The sequence below is a fragment of the Salarias fasciatus genome, chromosome 11 (assembly GCF_902148845.1).
Source record: "Salarias fasciatus chromosome 11, fSalaFa1.1, whole genome shotgun sequence".
NCBI lineage: Eukaryota > Metazoa > Chordata > Actinopteri > Blenniiformes > Blenniidae > Salarias > Salarias fasciatus.
This window is the reverse complement of record NC_043755.1, coordinates 23,361,252-23,380,815: the sequence shown is the minus strand read 5'-3', so window position 1 is coordinate 23,380,815 and position 19,564 is coordinate 23,361,252.

Below are 19,564 nucleotides of genomic sequence, written 5' to 3'. Positions count from 1 at the left end.
TTACAAGACCTGTCATCCATTCATCTTCATCCATCCTCTGCATTCCTCCACTCACACACTCCTCATCCTTCCTCACTTACCAGCCATCAATTCATTCATTCATATACTCTCTCTTTTCATCTATTGCGCCACATCCCTTGTCGTGTTTCATCTCTTTTCATGCAGTCATGCCTTCATTCAGTCATCATCCACCTCTCACGCTTCTGCTCCTCCTCTGCATTTCATCCTCAGCCATTCGTTCGCTGGTCTTTTCTCCCCTTCATCCCTGGATCATTTACCCAGCAGACCCTGTTCCATCCGCTCTTCTCCTCCCTCCATCATCCACTCACTCCTTATGTAACCCATTCATTCTAATCCTCCCCATTCACACCACTTCCTTCAGCTGTTTACCAGTATTTGTCAATACGTAACAAACCATCCGTCGTCCATCCACTCCTCACATCATCCGTCCATCCTAATCCCTCCCTTAGCCCTCGCTGCTTCCCTCTTCTCCTTTGTGGCATTCCACCTCATCATGTTAATCTCATTCCTTACTTAATATTCCTTCATTCATCAGCCACGCCATTCTCTTTTTGAACCACCTCATCTCATCCATTCAGAGTATTTCTCCGTCTCTCGGATTCCTATTCCAGGTTTTATTCATTCCTCCTCCTCCTCCACCGTTCTGAATGCATCTGTCTCTGTCTTTTCCATCAACCGTTTAATCCCTTTATTCTTCATACCCATGCTTCACCCATTCACCCCTGGTCCATCCCTTCATTCATCCCATTGATCCTCTCCTCCCATCGTGCCCTTTGCTTAGTAAGCCCATCATTCCAGCTCATCAGTCCCTGAGTTTTCTTTTTTTGTCTCTCCTCCTCTCATGCAGGTATTTGGGGGTTGGAGAGTGAGCGATTGTCCCATGATGCTTCAGAACACTCTAATGGGAGGACCACGTTCCAGACCTACACACCCCCTCTCATCAAACGTTCCTCCCAGTCAGTGTGTGATCACATCATTTGGGGGGCCATGGTTTCTCCAAGGGAAACAAAAGGCAATCTGGAAGAGGATGTACCAATACTGACCTGGACTCAACCAATCAGTGCAAAGTAAACGGTTCAACCGTACCAATGCAATGATTAGCAGAAGGCTGATAAACTGAGAGGCTGAACTGAAGCAAGTAGAGGAATTGTTGGCGTACTGGAATACAATGTTCCCATGGAACTCATTCCAGAGGCGGACATATTTGTCGATCCCGGGCAAAACCAAAAATGGCAGTTCATGCCACCGGCCTCATGGGGAAAATGCAAGAAAATGCCTCAAGAGTAACAATCCGCGCTTCACTTTGACTGGACTGCTGGTAAGCAACATCTAAACATGCTGTTGTTATTGTGATATTTTATATGACAGTCAGCTCGATGAGGATTTTACTTCCAGCCTCGACTTCATTGTTTTCGTCTTCATTTCTACTCAAAAGACATAAATTACCACAAGAAAGAATTCCTCCTGGGAAAAACCCGGGCCGGAGCAGCAGACGGATGAATTGATTTTTAATTCCAGATGACCTGATATTTGCATACTCTTGGTGAGAAACACCAAAGACTGTCTTATGGCTTCCAAAGCTCCTCATATGGTAATCCGTGTTACATATTCAATTGCAGTAATGCCCTTGGCATTTTCTAGACTCAACCTCTGATTGCACGTAGCGAAATCCACAAAACGTTTGGCTGCATCAAAACAGATGAGACCAGGAGCTGATGGACACACAAAGTGACTTACAACGTCTGAAAACGGTTGCATTATTTGTGATTGCCGTTTTTTTAAAACAAAGGGTAATATCAAAGATGCTTCACAATGAGAGACGGTTCATGGACCCCCATGGCTTCTGCATGACGTTTCTTCTTTTATACCTGTTGTTAGGTCTGATGATCTTTTCAGAATTTCTGACAGCTTTGGACCATTCATTTCCCATATTGTGTTTTTTTTTAAGCCTGATTCTTCTCTAATGGCTGTAAAACTCTGGTATATTGAGCTTCCTCCACCAACATGCGAGGCTCCGACTCATTCTGCACTTCATTTGAATGCAGGCAAACCAACACAGAAGCGTCAGCGTTTCCTGCAGATCGCTCACTACGTCATAAACGGGGATCTGTTTGTCTGAGCAGGCTATAGAGGACATTAGTAAAACAAGCCTTTCATCAGCATTATTTATTACAACTGAAGGAAAAAGCACAAAACATCAATGCAGTCATCAGGACTGTGAAGTTTCCACATCCACTGCTTTGTTTTCAGGCTGTCTGAGGACCGGTCTAAAGATTTCCCTCTCTGATGTTGCTTCATGGAGCCCTCCGATCGTTTCAGACCTTGTTCTGTTAGTATCGGAGGATTCTACGTCTTGAGCAAACAGGCATCGGGAACAAAACCCCCCGGTCACATTCACTGCTGCTCCCCTCTCACATTATCGGGCTCTTCCTTTTCCTCAGTGGAGACGTCAAACTACTTAAAAAATAATCTATCAGCAGCGGCTCTTTATTACCAGGAGGCGCGAGCGTGGCAGAGAGTGAGTCACTAATGAGAGGAAGGGCTTTCATGCGACGCCACAAAGGGACGTGGGGTTTGTATGGATCCATCTGTGCTGGAGCCGGCGGGCGCGGCTTCCTGCTCCGCCGCGGCGGGGACGATGGCGGCCGCCGCGCTGGAGGTGGAGGACACCTGTGGCATGTGCACGATCATGCGGCTAATGACCCGGGGGCTTCGCATGCCTCCATTCAGCTTTTTCACTTGAAGCGGAGCTATAATATGTGCATGAGTCAGAGTGTGTGTGCACGGTAACCCCCCTCCATCCTCCCTCTCACGGTACTCCCACCTCTGCTAATGAGCCGCTCTCCTCCGTTTGCCCTCGGTCTATTATTCCTGTTTTTCCTCGGGCTCCGTTCACTCCACGCCGTTTTCACCTCAAACACAGAACTTTCTTTGTGTTCAGCGTCTCCGTTCACGTAACGGCAGCGGTCGTTTTTGAAAAACGAGGGGAAACGCAACTCTTGTGAAGCACTGCTGCTGCGTAGTCATGCGAGGTAACGCCCCCCGGCCCTCAGACTGTATACGACGGCGAGGAAAGCAGCTGTAACGGAAGTCACGAGGAGAGAGACAGAAACCGTCCTGGAGTGGACGCTTATGTACCTGGGTTTGTGTTCATCCTCCCACCGGGCTGTGACGACGACCGGAGCGCCACAGATGTAATTAAAAATAATGAAATGGATGTTTTAATCACTGCAAAGCAACCTGGAAGTCTGCACTGTGTGTTCAGGACCACAGAGGATCCTCGCTACATCGCTGAATGCAAATCGTTCAGTTAATCACACATTAACGTAACGGAGCACCTCTGAAAATGTTCATGATCGCATCTGTTTCTGATGAGAGAAAAGGAGGAAATCGGCTCAGCCTTTAGCTTTAGTGTGATTGTTGGAATTTGATTGTACAGAAATGTACTTTTTCATATTTATAGAGAATCTAAAGACAGGAAGCATTTAGAATTACATATTTTTTTATTCTCAAATTTATTTGCTGTCGTCTTATAACTTCACTAATGTTATTAAGAAAATGATTTTAATGCCATAACAATTCATAAAATTACCTTGCGTATCACAATTTTGGTAAAAGAAATCTATGAAGGGGATCAAATTCTCCCCTGATAATGAAGTTTCATCATTTCCTCTGATAGGCTATCCTGCTAAGAATGTGTTATATTCATAAATTTGATGTGTTTTGTGGGCTTTCAATGTATCAAGGAAATAACTAAAATACCTCACAAAAAATGTATTTAAAGGGTTAAAGAGGAAAATCTGTATTTAAGGTATTTTTCCAGACTCAACACATCAAAATTAAAGGAAACACTAAATATACTGATCTGCATTTCAGACGCCAAAGCCACGTTTACATGACAGCATTTCAAGTGACAACTTCTCGTTTTTGTGTTTTCATATCAGAAAATGACGTCTGTTCACACTCGAAGTTCACCTGGAGGTTTTGGTGCAGTTTAGCTTCATCCTGAACTTTCAGTTCACAGCTGGAGACTTTGAGTGAGTATTGTATCTAGAAAGGCTGATTATGCAGCTGCTGCACATAATTCATTATTTCTGTAGATATCAGCGTCAGCGTGCGACGGCAGACAAGACGATCTCCCCCGTGAGTGTTCCGGTTAATTAAATCTACAGAGTGGAGAAACTCTGGAGCTGCAGCCTCCTCACAAACACCTTTCCTTTTAAAAAAAACTTTAAAAGAGCTGCGTTCCTCCCAAACTGTTAGGTTTCCTGCCGAAGTCTGCAGGACGCCACGGTGCAAAGTCGTACGAGAAGCCATTTGTTTTCAAACAAATAAAAACACAGAACCTGTTTGTGCTTCCTGTGTTTGTGCTTCCTGTGTGAGTGTCCTCTCAGTGCTGGAGGACTGACCTCCTCTATGGTGAGTCTATAGTCAAGGAAAACCAGGGTTCAAAGACTGATAATAAAACGCGGCGAAGGAATGAGTACGCAGTGATTTCTGACATATTGATCTCAGACTGATCACCAGTGGGTCCGCCACAGTCCGCATTTTTCAGAATTCATTTCAGAAAGTCTCGGAAAGCCTGGGACTGTCACTTGTTGATTCAGCATCATTTCATAAAGCCATGTGTCAGACCATTTGCTGTTCGAGTCAGTACACTGCCTCTTTTAGGAATTTTTACCCATTTAGCCATGTTTATGATAAATTTATAACAGCTTAAAATGTTTGGGCAGTTTTAACACTTTTCATCCTTTTAGCATTTTTTTTTAAATTAATTTTTGCTCCTTTACTCTCTAGAATTAACAGAAATCCTCAACAAAAGTAAAAAAAAAATGCTTCACTTTACACTCATATTTTTATCAAATTGGACCGAATAAACAAGTTTTCTCATGAGTTGTTGACAGTTTATGAAAATGTTTTTCTTGTTCTCCTGCAGCTTCATTTAATAACTCAAAACATTTCTTCATAAATTTAATTACAAAATTCTCCACGGGCAAAGGAAAACTAAATTTTATTGAAAAAAAACTCTTTTATTGACGTCATGTGAAGGAATAAAAATAACTGAACTAAATCAGGAATAGAGACTTTCTGTTCAGTTCTCATTAAAATCACATGTCCACTGCCATCGCTCCTCATTTTGTGGTTGAAGTGGGAGTGTTTTCTCCTGTAGGGGGCGCACATGAGTGGACCTGTTGTGTCGTGTGTGTGAAAATGTACAGAGACAGAATCCTACAGCCGGAGAGGTCCTGACTCACACAGCGCCTCCAGAGGATGAAGCGTCGCAGCTTCACTGACCCACAGTGCCGATCTGCATCCCGCTTCTTCTTCTTCGTTGGTCAGCGCAGCGACCTGCCGCCGTCGTCACGCGCCGGCGCTCAGACACAAGCGGCGAATCACACAAGTGAGGTGAGAGGAACTTCTGTGCGGAGGCGTGTTTTCGCTCCCCCGGCGGGAGACGCATTCATCACAGAGCCAGATTCGGGTCAGTCAGAGGAAAATAGAGAAGAGGCATCTCGCCGCCTCGCGCTGACGAATCCGAGCCGAAGCTAATGAAAACAAGAGGCATTTCCCACACGGCGTGGGCGGCGTCTATTACAGTCACTTACCACTAATGAACCAGCCTTTAATCTCTTAGTGTTGCCACCCTCATAAATGCAACCGCCAGCGAGACGCAGCTAATTTACAGCTCGGCTGCCGGAACTCCTGCTGAGGTAAACACCTGACGGCACGCCACCCAGACCGAGCCGGACCACGTCCCCGCTCCCCCAGGAAGGAGGACGAGATGGACGTCGGGTCGGATCAATCCTGCATCTCCCACTGCAAACTCAGCCCTACGAAATGGAGCGGCAGCTCCTCCAGCTTCCCCACGCTGTGAACTCCCACTGTGCACCGAAGAGTTGGCAAAGCGCGCTGCCACTTTGTCAAGTTGCATTTAAAACCATTCAATAGGAGCATCGTGCACAGATCAAACAGATCAGCTTCAAAAAGCAAAAGCTGAACCACAAACTCTCCACTTTCTGCTCAAAGTTCCATCCTGGAACAGCCGTGGCGGCACTGACGAAGTGAGTGTGGAGGTTTGCGTGAGAGCTGCCGCTCTCGGTGGGGAGGAAAGTGTCTGCCGAGGCAGCGTGAGGGAAAGAGCATCCATCACCGGTGAGGAAGATGAAGAGTGACTCACCTCTGGCTCCAGCTCTGTGACTCAGATCCCGCTCACCCGGTGGTTCACATGCACTGGACGGCGTCTCAGAGGAGAATCAGACCGGAGGATTTACGCATTGTGAGAGCAGAGATGCTGTGCTGAGAGAGAGGAAGACAGAGAGAGAGAGAGAGAGAGAGAGAGAGAGAGAGAGAGAGAGAGAGAGAGAGAGAGAGCGAGAGAGAGGGAGGGAGAGGGGAGGGAGAGAGAGAGAGAGGGAGGGAGGGAGAGGAACTCCTTCAGTCATGACAGCATGGACACGACACTCAGACTCTGCCAGTGATTTTCAGCCAGCTCCCGCTCGCTGTGGGATGAAAGAAGCTGCAGCCAAAACAAGTAAATAAAAATAAATAAATAAATAAATAAATAAATAAATAAATAAATAAAAGACATAAAGAAGGGAGCCTCCTCCCTGTTGATGAAGACTGTGCATTTGGACGAGCTCCAGCTTGGAGGGATTTCAGCTCCCATGCGACCTGCAGCAGAAGGTCTCCCAGCTTCTGTTGATCCGGATCTCAAACCTGAGGACGATTAAAAATCTCCAACATTTCTCTCTGAGGATGTTTAAATGGATGATAAATGGATTTCAGTAGTGCTTTTCTACTGTTGGAGCAGCCCTCAAAGTGCTTTACTCTGTTAAATCACATTCACACATACACACACATTCACACACACACACCAGTGCAGGCAGCTGCCATGCCAGGCGCTCAGGCCATCCACTTAGGAGCAGCTTGGGAATCACTGTCTTGCTCAAGGACACTTCAACGTGTGGACATGAGGAGATGGGGGACTGAACCCTTCTTCATTAATATGTAATGATTCTGATTTGATAGTTCAAGAAAAACAGACAACGGTGAATTATTTAAAGCCCATTTCTTTTTCTACTGCACAAAGACACAAAACACACAGAACACTCTGCTCATATTCCATAGCAGGCCTGTAGCGATGCGTCGACATCATCAACGTGTCGATTTCAAAATATGGTCGTATTTGGGCGTCGACACACAGCACACTGTACAGCACTTTACAGAATGGAGACCAAAACTGTGACATCCTCACAGGGTGCCCAACAAACCCCAACTAAAGCCCCAAAAAAGCAGCTCCTCCTAAATCATCAAAAGTATGGGAATACTTTCAATCCAGTCCCAAACGAAAAGGCGTTGTTATCTGCAGCCTTTGCCAAATTGAGTTGGAATACCACACCAGCACGACAGCGATGTTGGAGCGTCTAGAGCCAAGGCACCCCATTGGCTCTCGTGGAAGGAATAATAATAAGTAAGTACTGAGTTTATTTAAATTAATCTCACGTTGATGTAGTGTGTTGTACGACTTAAGCTCTGTGTACTTCAGTAGCGTTCGTGCTTGTTTGGTTCGTAGTACTGGCGTCCATTTCGCTGGGTTCCGCTGCTGTAAGCTAGCTGTCATTCCAGCCAAGATGAAATGCTAACGAATGCTAGCTAAAACACAGTTTTCTAGCCGTTAACTGACATTTTTTGGCTTCATTAGTTGACCCTGGAACACTGACACAGGGAATCACGATACTATAAGCTGGATAACGTAAGTCTAATGCTGTGTTTGACTCATAAATGGCAACAAAAAGTGAACGCTCTGTGCAGTAGTGGCTAGACGGCTGTGTTCTGCAATCGTATGCTCGCGAACGTAGCTATTCCAGCTAACATTACTGCTAACAAACGTTAACTATTACACAGCTGTCAAGGCGGTACTAACCCGACATGAACAAAATGCACAGAGCGCTCACTCGTTGCCGTTTACGAATCAAAGTTAACATTAAAGTTACGTTCGCCAGCTGATAGTATCATGATTCTCGACGTTAGTCTATGTCAACTACTGGAGCCTTACAATGCAACCCACAGGCACGCCGTGGTCATGAATGAAAACATTCTGTTGAGCATTGTAAACATTAAAACGAGCGCCAATGCTCATATGAGTTGCACTACCAAACATTTTTATCGTGTAGAGCACTCTACAAGCTTTTAAATGAACAATAAATGCATGGTTGGACTTTACGTAGCTAACCATACCTGAGCACAGCAGTGAGTTTAAGAGTAAATTTAATATGCTCCACTGTCATAGCTGTTGTTCAGATTTGCTATTTTGAGCTACGACAAAACAAAGAACTTTGCCGTCCTACCTTGGAAAAGAGGCACAATGCACTCCTCAGAAGGAAGTTGAACTCAGCATAAGAGTCTTGAGAGTGAGTAATTATTTGCTTTCTTTGAGCGTCTTTTTGGAGGAAGGGGCTGTGCCTCTCCCATTTATTATACTAAGTTATGGGTGTTTCGTTTGGCCCTTTTCTTTATGTCCTTGTTTGGATTGTGGAACTAAGCCTTGAAGTAACAAGGCTCTATTAAAGGTGCTGTGTTATTAATAATAATTTTCTTTATCTTTCAGGTGATCATCAAAGACGTGAGGCATTTGTCTCTTGTTGAGGGTGAAGTCTTCATAGATATGACTGAATATCCCTGCCCAGCTAAGAAATGTCCCTCCAGGTGGTGGTTTACCAAGCAGCTGGAGAAGGAAATACCAACGCGTTCTTGACGATCTAAAGGGAAACTTAATGAAAACTGGGGGATGGTCTCATTCGTTCTCTGCACTCTCCCCCTTGAGGACAGACATACTGGTGACAACATCGCTCGCTGGACTGAGGAGGTTGCTGAGAAGTTTAAAGGCCTATTCATACTCCACAAGAACAAGAACAAAGTTGGGCTAGGAGGGAGTGCGAGACTCGCACCGCCTCCCAGCCAAACAAATTTCGGCAGCCTCCCGCCCTCCTTGTGTAAGAACTTTGTTCGGCTGGGTGATCGATAAGTCTTCTCTGATTGGTCAGATTTTCCTGCTTCACCTCGACACTATTTATTGCCAAAGCGGAGCCACTGAAGAGACAGTGCTTTATTATATGGAGCAGAAAGCTCCAAGTTCTCCAACAATGGCTCATAAAGTCAGCTGAATTCATCTTTAGAATTCTTTAACTGTCCAGGTATATATTTACATTACTTGTACCTCTTTTTGTGTAACAAAATGTTACCACTGCTCAACGGAGAACTGCCTCGTTTGGTTATTTATACATTGAAAATTATTCTGGACCCAGATCATGTTTTAAACTGATATTGTTTAAAGGGATACTTCAACATTTTGGCAAATTGGCCCATTTAGCGCAATTCCTTACGGTGCGTTCACACCGGACGCGTTGCAAGCGTCACGGGCGTCGCTTTTACATTCAAAGTCTATGGTGGATGAGCTTCAACGGACCTAACGCGTGTCAGGCGCTTTTCGAGCATCGCTTTCCGAGCGTTTCGAGCGTTGGTGACGCGCGTCATGCGCTGCAGGCGTCAACGCCTGAAGTTGGGAAAATTGAACTTTGGAAGCGTCAACGCGGAGCGTCATCCAATCACAGACGAGCACTCTGAGCGCTGATGCGGGCCAGAAGCTCGTGAAACTGGGCCCGGGAGAGGCGGAAGTACCGCTGAAAGCGAACCTCATCCTCACGCTGGCCCCGCGATCTGGGTCCAGCCCCGGAGGGTGTGAGAAACTCTGCGCTCGCCGGCGGGCGGATTATAACGTGTCCACCAAAGTATTTTGGCGTTGTTGGATTCTGTATTTGACGAGTTTGACGAGGGGAAGCAAAAATATCGCCTACTTCCATTGTGTCCATCCCGAAAACCTTCCCCGACTCACCTCTGAATAAACAACAGCTCGCTCTCACAAAAAAAGTAAGTATGCTGTTCGAAATGACTAAGGAATTGCGCTAAATGGGACAATTTGCCAAAATGTTGAAGTATCACTTTAATGACTGAAGCGAACACATTTTCAAAGGATGGATTTCATGACTCTGATAATCGTCAGCCATCATGGCTTTATTATATATTGCCAATTAAGAACCACAAACACTTCAAAACCCCGGAAAAATAAATAAACACAACTTGTAGAGTCCTCACGATCTCTCCAAAAAATTGTGAACCATTTCTGAATCAAACGTCTTTAATAGACATAACAGAAATTATTCACATCGATTGACTGCTGCATTTAAAACATTTTTATCAACTTTTTTTGTCTCTAAAATGAATGAATAACAGCACCTATAATTTCCTCCTGCCAGGCACAAGTCCTGGAGGAGTCTGGAAAACTCAGAAAGTCATTTCTTGAGAGGATCGGAGTCCCGACGGTTTCTTTCTGGGTCCTGGAGGTTGCTGGTTCCTCCACCCTCTGGTTCCTCCACCTTGTACACTGCCACTGAGCAGGAGCAGCAGTGCGGGTGAAGTTGGTGTATGTACCTCACGGGTGGTGCTGTAGCTGCATCTGTACAGATCATGATAAAATCATTTTTAATGCCTTGACCGTTAAAGAGCTTATCCTTCAGCATGAGACTGGATCTAGAGACGGATCAATAAAACACAAGGCGTCTCAATTCCTGATGATTTGATGGTCAAAGCAGGAGAGAAAAATCATGAAGAAATTTAAATATATTCGACATTATTTTTATAATGATGTAAAAATAAAATACATATTATTTATAGACTGGAATGTGCATAAAAACAAAAACAAGTTTTTGATTTGAGGGGAATTCATTTAAAAAAAATATTACAAACACAATAAATGAGTATAAACTAATAGTGGGGGAGCAGCATATCTGTCCGCTATTGTGTGGCTCCTCCACATACTCTGAAAAATAATTTAGACACTCATTACTTATATTAATTTTTTTGGGGGGATATTACTGTCTAAATAGAGGAAAATAGAAAAATGTAAGAATGAAAGAACAATTGAAAAACTGATGAAGCTCTTACTATCAAATCTGCAGCTCTCTGATCTGTTACCATCCAACAACCTGCCTTGCCTTGAGCCATGAAAAAAAAACTTTTACAGCTTTTGCAGAAAAAAAAGGGCTTATTTCTATTTATTTTATGTACAGACAAGAGATTAATTGATCACCAATACCTGAATGAGGATGGTGGAGTGGCGAATTCTGTTGAACCAGCTGGACTCTCTTTTCTTCATCTGCTCATGGAAGGCAAGCTTCAATAAGTAATCCTTCATCAATTCTTCTATAAAAATGCCATTGTTGCACTGAGGGGCGAGGCTTTTGAGTTCTCGCTTCGGCTGGAGTATGAAATGTCAGCAGGCTGCCGAACTTTCTTCGGCAGCTTGATGACGTCATCCTGCCGAACTTTGTTCTCGTTCTTGTGGAGGATGTAGGGGCCTTAACTCTTCTCTCCATGAGGATGTCCAGGTGATTGTTCACGACAAGGCAGTGAATGTTGTGAAAGCTCTTAGAATCCTTGAGGAGAAGCACGGTGTTGCCTCACTTCGATGTGCTGGCCATACCATCCCGTTAATTGTCAACCACGCACTGAAAGAGCCCCGAATCAACAAGGCACTTGGGGCATCAAGGAGCCTTGCCACATACTTCCATAGCAGCGAGGTCGCCTAGCCTGAAGCTTGAACTCAAACAGGAACAAATGGCCACACTTCAACGTAAGTTATCCCAGGATGTACCAGTCAGATAGAACAGCTCTTTTTACTTGATGAAAACTCGCCTCCTTGAGCAGCGGTGGACGGAACCGCGACCCTCTCTGACTCCGAGGTCAGCAAGGCAGCAAAACAGTACCTGGATATGAAAGCTGACCAGTGGAGCATCCTGGAGGGATGCAGCAGGCAACTGTCTCCCTGAGTGGAGAGGCATACGTCTCTCTCTGTCCTGCGTCCAGCGGTGAAAGGCCTACAGACGTCCAGCAGACGGCCTTTGAGTCTCCTCCAACTGTCACCTTCCAAACTGCAGCCGCAGCAAACTAACTTCAAGGTTAGTTTATTCATCTCTTTATTCATCTGTTGTAGTGAACTAACTGAATATTTGAATTAAACTTCACCAGTTTGCATTTTTCAGTGTTTTGTCGTTGTGAGTCTGTCATGCTGAGCCATTAATTGTACTGTTATCTTTCTCTTTAAACATATTGTTTTCTTCTTCTAATTACATTTTAAAAATTAAATCTATTATTTTTCAGATGGAAGGATGTGATTATGTGTGATGAAGACGGGAACAATGTCTGCATCTTGACTGCGCGCTTCATCCGAGATTCAGAAAACTGAAGTTCCTGTCCACAGACGACATCCTGCAGGTGAAAATCAAACCTCAGACCCTGGCACTTGAAGCCAGACCAGCGGAAGCGAGGGAAGAGCCTGACTCCCCCAGTGGCCAGCTGGATCACTCAGGAAGACAGAAGCCAAAATCTGTTCTGGACACACTGCTTGGGTCAGACGAGGATGAGGAGGAGCTGGAAGATGAAGAACCATCCCATGACCAGAGGGAAGATGCTGCTGGGAGTGAGGTGCTTGTGTACTTTGGAGAGAAAGACATTCCAAAGGACAAAAAGCCAGTCCTATGGTGGAAAGACCATGAAACAAAATTCCCTGTGCTGGCTGTTGTGGCGAGATCTCATCTGGCTGCACCTGCAACGTCCACGCCTTCTGAACGTCGGTCCTCAGCAGCAGGGACCACTGTGAGCAGAAAAAGAGCAAGCCTCACCAACGAGCATGCTTACAAGCTCACTGTCCTTCCCAGTGATTCAGAGTAGGTGTGGAAGCACAGAGCTGTGATGGATGAGACGGAGAAGAAGCAGGCTCTATGTTCTAGATTTTTTGGGCATCTATTTGAGAAACATTATGATTTTTATTAATCGAACAACAGACAAATAACCATTAGACTAATCGTTCAATTAACCATTACACTAGTTGACTAATCGATAAAATAATCGCCCGATTAATCATTTTTCAGATAATCGTTGACTCCCAGCCCTTTTACACACACACACGCTACACAGCACATGCAGAATGTGCTCCGTGGTCCTACGATCATGAACTCCTGGGGCTTCAAAAAGAGCAAAAACCGTTCTTCACTGCTGTCAGGTGTGTGTCAGATAACACTGATTACCAGCGCAGAGTAATATTAGTTCGATTCGGTTTTCTAAAGCGGTGGAAGTGGTTGGCCTGCAGGCGCATTATCACCTGCACTTTTCATTTTGGGAGCTGTTGGATTACGAGCAGAAGGAGGCTTTCTGAAGAATGAAAAGGCATAATTAAGCCAGAGGCCGTTTCAATGGGAGCATATATTCCTCTAAAACCCGTCAATGGAGTTCAGCTTTATCGGCCGGAGCTGTTCACTCCTTCCGTCCAGCGATCCAACGCCCCGGTGACGCCATACACTTCACAAGTGAAAGTGGAAAACTTTTCTTGTGCATTGACTGTCCATTCACACGATGACGTTCCGATTCACTGAAAATGTGACTGTTTGAAAACGGTTCCTGGGATGGAACTTGAAAACGCTCCAACTCCGTCTTCATGGGAACAGGAGAAAACTTAACTTTCTGAAAACAATCAGACACCATTTTCACTTGAAACATTGTCATGTAAACGTTTGAAAGGGGCCCTATAATGAAAAATGGACTTTTCTGAGCTTTAGTGTGTGATTACCTCATAAAACTGACAGCTAAGTCGGTGTTTCTCTTCAATTCATCCATTTTTGAGTAATCTATATGAATATGCAGTCTGAGCTCTGTATGAAGAGCTGAGCCTGAATGCTAAACCCCACTGAACAATACTCCCTCGTACATGGAGGATCATCAATCAGAAACAGACATCAAACACATTTATACACTCACCAATTACACCAATTACATTTCTATACATGTTTTACATTGTGGGAGGAAATCGTGTAAACCCACAGAAAAATCCCCCCGAGGACTCAAAGGGGGGTCTGTTCTCGGTGTGAGGTGAAGCTTTGATGACATTACCACAGCTGAGTGAATCTCCAGCTGTTTCCTTCTATAGGCTGTGAAATGCAGCGCTGGCATGGAGGCTTTGTCACAGAACGAACTCCCTCCTCATCCTCCCTTCGTAACGAGGCTCTCTTAGTTCAGTCGTTTCATCAAGTTTTCCCATTTTCTTTTCATACATGATGCCTTCCAGATCGCTTCAGTGTCTTTTTGTAGACATTTTTCACGGCTGCGCCGAGTTTGACTCCAATCAAAATAAGTTTCAGATAATCAGTCTTTCACACTGAAGCCACTGAAGACTTATGATGAGTTTGTTAAAAAAACAACAGCTGAAATTAAACACTGCATGTGGAATAATTAGACATTACGTAGCTGGAATAATTACATCTGTTGATCGGTCCACTAATTGCCTCTCCGTCATAAACATCATCCACTACACTGACTGAAGTTCGTTGCGTTCAAACATTTTAATCTTCGGGCAGAATCCTCCAACATGTTTCAACCCTGAAATGAAGAAAGGATGGAGCAGGGACGGCCTACTGAATATTGAGTAATATTATGTATTAAACTGGGCCCAGTGCCATGAATAGGTCCCCTGTATTCCCGTGTATTCAACAAGTGTAGTTTTTATAAACGTGCAAGGCTGAGAGAGTGGAATGGCCTTAAACCGCCATTTATGCAGAAACGCACTGACGAAACCAACGCTGCCAACTGTCTGGTAATAAAGCATGGAAGCTCTTTGATTTACTTTTCTATAGGAAATAATCATTTTCTGGATCAATATGTGGCTTTTTTTTAAGTGTGCTACAAATGCTTCATCAAGATGTAGGAAAGGAGACAAAATCACAGCAAAAATCCCAGAGTTCCCCATTTGATCAAAGCACAACAGTAACAGAAGAAAAACTGTTGACAAATGAAGACTTTCTTCTGCACATCCTCAGTTGATCAATGTTTGAACAATGTTTTCCTCCAGATGTTAAGACTCCCAGTCCTGATTCTCCTGGTCCTGGTCCACATTGTCCTGGTCCTGGTCCCAGTCCACATTCTCCTGGACTTGCTAGTTTTCGAGTTGACCGTCATAATAACAGTCCGAGTTGGAGGTCTGTCCACATGACTGTCAGCGTTCTCCCATAGTGAAAGTTTATAATGAATTGTGGTTTGGAGAATTGTGTGCAGGAGAAGAGCGCCAAGCCCCAGGTCCCAGCCCACAGTGCCAGAGCCCCACCTGGACCCAGAGGGGGAGCCCGTCACACCCCCAGGAACCAAAGCCCCCCCTGAACAGAGCCGGCCCCAGTCACTGCACCCCGGTCCAGCCTCGCCCCGTATCAGGAAGACCGGAGGCCCAGTCAGAGGACAGCCATGTCCCAGTCCCCGGTCAGCCTGCAGCCCCGCCCCCATTGAAAGACCCCGTGTACCACAGCAGTCCCCAGCGACCCCGTGAACATACACACACTCAATGCAACACCACTAACCCGACATGTACATCTTTGGATTGTGGGGTCCGGCGGTGAGCTGATCCTGGGTCTTCTTATACTGAGGAAACAGTTCTCCTCTGCAGTCTGATGTGGTTTTCATTCTGTCCACTCTTTGGTGAAAAATCTCTAGTTTTTCATTTTTGCCTTTCAGGCCTGTGTGACGTTCAGCTGAGAGGAATAATTGGTCTTGATTACAGGTCACACCATCATTCTCCCGTCCCCCACCATTACCAGAACCTGAGTACACGGCAGCATTACCCTGTTCTTCATTTTCTATGCAGAACACCAAGAAAATCAGAAAATCTGTTGAATCAACTAAATAAGGAGCATAAACCTTTACTGGTCAGTTCAAAACGGATTTTCTGGATTCAGTGTGTGATTGTCACAACCTGTGCTATTACAGTTTTTTTTTCTTTCTTTTTTGGTGAAGCCCTGGACACAGAGTCCATTAGGACAGTCTGACCCATGTTCAGTGACCCTCAGACTGACTGGAGTCAGTGTGAGGTGAGGCTGGATGATGGTCGAGGAATGAGAGGCAAACGTGGAGGATCGACACGTGAGGGGAAAATCTAGATCGAATAACTCGATTTCAGAGTGACCAGTGACCAAAAGATCGTCATTTAGAAACAGTATCCTCACTGTGTTGTTTGGCCCAGCTGTGGCTGCGTTGGTAGAGTGGTCGTCTGTCAACCAGAAAGTTGCAGGTTTGATTCCCCATCTCTCCTGTCCACGTGTCGAAGTGTCTTTGTGTAAGAAGGTGAACCCGGTGGAGGGACTGACAGTCTTCTGCATGGCAGTGGCCTCCATTGGTGAATTTGCTCAACAGGTTGGAGCACTTCAGAGACTCATCAAGCAGTGGAAGAGAACAACCGTCTATGTGGAAAACTTGCTTGGTTCTCACTTGTAGCTTTTGTGTTGTTCTGCCTTTTGAGATGTTGCTTTGACTTCCTTTATTTCCCTTCTTCCCCACATGCCAAACCCGAAGCAGGCTTTTTCCTTCACTTATCGTAAGGTTTAACCCTCTGACCCACCTTCACCCACACATTTATTCACTTTCCCCACACACACACCTCTTATAAAAATAGATTTCCAGTCAGCTCCCGAATCCCACGGCAGGCGTCAGAGTTTCTCCAAGGCCTCCCACTCGCTGTTATATCACTTGTTTTTAATTTAGCCTCACTACTCTCTATCTATTTTTGACTCTTCTTAGAACGTTTAAGTGGCCGTCTTCCAGCGAAGCTTCATGGTGAACCTCCGTTCTGATTAAACCGGAGCTGCTGGGGGTTTCTGAGAGTCCTCCTCAGTGGAGAGCCCACAGCGGTCCGAGCAACACACTCAATGCTTCCATCTCATCTGGTTCGTGCATGTTTCCTTCAGTTATCTTGTGTTTAACATAAACATATTACGAATTCACCATTGTGACAACGTCGGCATTCAATGTGTGCATGGCAGACAAGCCTGACTGAAACGCAATCAATCTAAATCTAATCAATAAATCTCATGTTCCCTCTCCACTTTATTATCTCACCATTCCATCACAATCTGTGGGAACAGAAGAGACATGAAGAGGAAATAAAAAAATAGAATCGAAGAAATATTACTTAAATAAAGTAAAAAAAAAAATGCAGAGACATGATGTTTAATCTGAAGAGGATATCCATTAAAAATGTAGAACTATCACCTGTGACTGAAAATACATCAGATTTCCCACATGGTATGAGATGAGATTCACACTTCTTCTGCAAACCTTCCTGTTTCTGCTATCATGAACTTTAAATAAACAACTAAATACAGACTTCACAAAGATCACACTCATGAATTCACATCCAAAGCATTCGCGGTTCCTCGCACATCTCAGATGAATGAGGACTACGGTTGGATATAGAAAATCAATCTAAGCATAACAATCAATTTAGCACGCGCTCATGAGTAGCCTCTATCACAAAGGCAACATTTTAAAGACAATCTCCATGAAAACAGCACAACTGCTTGAAAACCATGTAGTGAGCATGCCAGGCTATGAGTTGATACTGGGTTTTTTTTTCCAACGTAATTAAAACAAACACACACACACACACACACACACACACACACACACACACACACACACACACACACACACACACACACACACACACACACACACACACACACATGCACAGAACAATATGTAATAGACAACCATAAAGGCGAGATCATGGACATTCATATAGACAGACCACCAAGTTAGGCTGTTATAATGGTGATTGCCAACTCTTAAACTACCAAGTCCAAAAGAATCTGGACTGGAACCAGGACCAGGACCAGGAGAATCTGGACCAGGACCAGGACCAGGACCAGGACCAGGAGGATAGAATGGAGTGAAGTTTGTATTACATGAACTGTTGAGCTAATAAAGTGTACACTGTGTGTTTGCTGCAGCTAAATTGAAAGGCAAGTAGTTCCCAATATAAAAGCTGCTTTTTAATTGCAGCATTGTGGACTAATTAACTGACTGTCAGTTTTAGTGCCTCACCAGCAGTTGGCTTGATTGCGTCTGGCTTTTATCCACGTTTTTTTTTTTTTTTTTTCAAACCGCAGTTTCAGTCAAGCTACTCTAGTTTTTATCTCCTTCATGTTGCATGGGAGATTTTAATTGTGAGCACAAAGTCAACAGTCTGTTAATTGGAAGGCTGCACAAACACACCGGCTTTTCACCCAGCAGATTGAGACATACTGTGCCGAGTTCATGGACGTTTTCGGCTTATTGGTATGTTTCTTCTGTCATTGACCCGTATCAATCCAGATGAATTGGGTTTTTCTCACTTGAGTGTACTCCTCGTTCAGTTCTACCATGCATATTTCATCTGAACGTCACCCCCAGTCTCTCGGGCACAAAGTGTTATATATATATCTGTCATGCATTATTTTCTCTTAAGAAGGCACAAATGTGAAATTGCAACATTGATAGTCAGGAAAAGGTCTTCTGAGATTACGCACTGGGCTTGGATGAACACTGGATGCATGTTCAAGTCAATTGTTTTGAGTGATTGAGCTGCTCCTGTGAGATGAGCAGAAATTCAATCTGTCAAGAAGCCCTTTAAGAAATATTAGAATCAGTCATGATGAAATAAACAGTGATGCACCGATTCCAGTCCAATACTGCACTGAGTACAAGTAAAAGAGTCCTGATCACGTGACCTTTTCTGTCAGCACCAGCAGCGTCAGGTAAGCCAGAGAGCTAAATGAAGGCTTGGAGATTCTTCAAAAAATAAGACGGACGATAAATGATGTCTTTCCAAAATACAGTGGTGTGATGAGACAGTTCACGAGCACGAGACGAGGTGAGACGAAATTTCCACTTTACTTTTTAGAAAACTAAAATGACAAAATATGACTGGAAAAAAAGACTTTATTATTTAACAGTCACAAAACAATACAGGTGCATTTTGAAATGAGCTATAATTTGCATCATGCAGCTGGATCTCGAGCATGAACTTCTTTCCTCAAATGAAAATAAGTATTTTTTCAAAGTGCAATCAATAAATGTAGAACCTGAACCAGAGTCCTCCTCTGTCAGAACAGAGAGCGTAGAGCCGCTGTTAGCTGCAGTGTTCAGGACTGTTTTCTTACAGTTCTTACGTATCGTCCGTATCTTTCTTGCCACTCAGCCGCCCTTCAGTATTTCCGCTGTGCACACAAAATGCTGAACGCAAACCATTTAAAAGTGGCGGTGGAATCTGCAATGCTGATATTTTAAGACTCTGGTGTCGTTCTGGCTGCTAGCTGCCGCCACCACCTCCTCGGTCCCCCGCCTGCCCCCACTGCCCCCGCCACCTGCCCCCCACAGGTCACTAAGAGAAGCTCAGATTTCTCACAGTGCCCGATACACAGCTTTTCACTGAACGAGAAAAATCACAGCGATTTAACCTCGTCACACCCCTACCAAAACATCAAGAGGAGGAAGAGGAGGATGAACACCAGCAGCTGAATCGCTGGAGACACTGGAGCAGCGGAGCTGGAACGACGTCGCTCATTAACACGTCCGTCTTCACCGTTCAAAAAGAACATGTTCACTGATCCACATGATCCACTCCATCAGGCGG